The sequence below is a fragment of the Microtus ochrogaster genome, unplaced genomic scaffold, assembly GCF_000317375.1.
Source record: "Microtus ochrogaster isolate Prairie Vole_2 unplaced genomic scaffold, MicOch1.0 UNK55, whole genome shotgun sequence".
In the NCBI taxonomy this organism is placed as follows: Eukaryota; Metazoa; Chordata; class Mammalia; order Rodentia; family Cricetidae; genus Microtus; species Microtus ochrogaster.
This window is the reverse complement of record NW_004949153.1, coordinates 1,205,774-1,206,172: the sequence shown is the minus strand read 5'-3', so window position 1 is coordinate 1,206,172 and position 399 is coordinate 1,205,774.

Here is a 399-nt window from a genome sequence, read left to right as displayed (position 1 = left end):
TTTCACAAATGTACCCTTTCTCTTCTCCTTTTCTTTAACCTGATATGCTATCATGTAATAGAATATTATCTGATGGAATCAGGAGACCCTACCTAGTATCCAGAATTAGTCCTTTGAGATAAATTAATCTTAATTAAATTTTCTTTTTGCTGTACCAGTATTTTAATCCACATATAGATTTATTTACAAATGAAATATAATAAAGAACTTATCAACAATGCTTCCTGTGGTGGAATTTGATATATTGATGTCTAAAGTTTGGTAAACTAAGTCCCAGAATGATCAATTTCTTGTCTTAAAAATGATAGAAGTTTTTTCAGTCACAGTCCAGCTGGCCCTGGTGAGCTCCCAGTAGATCAGATCCACTGTCTCAGTGGGTGGGTGCACCCCTCGTGGTCC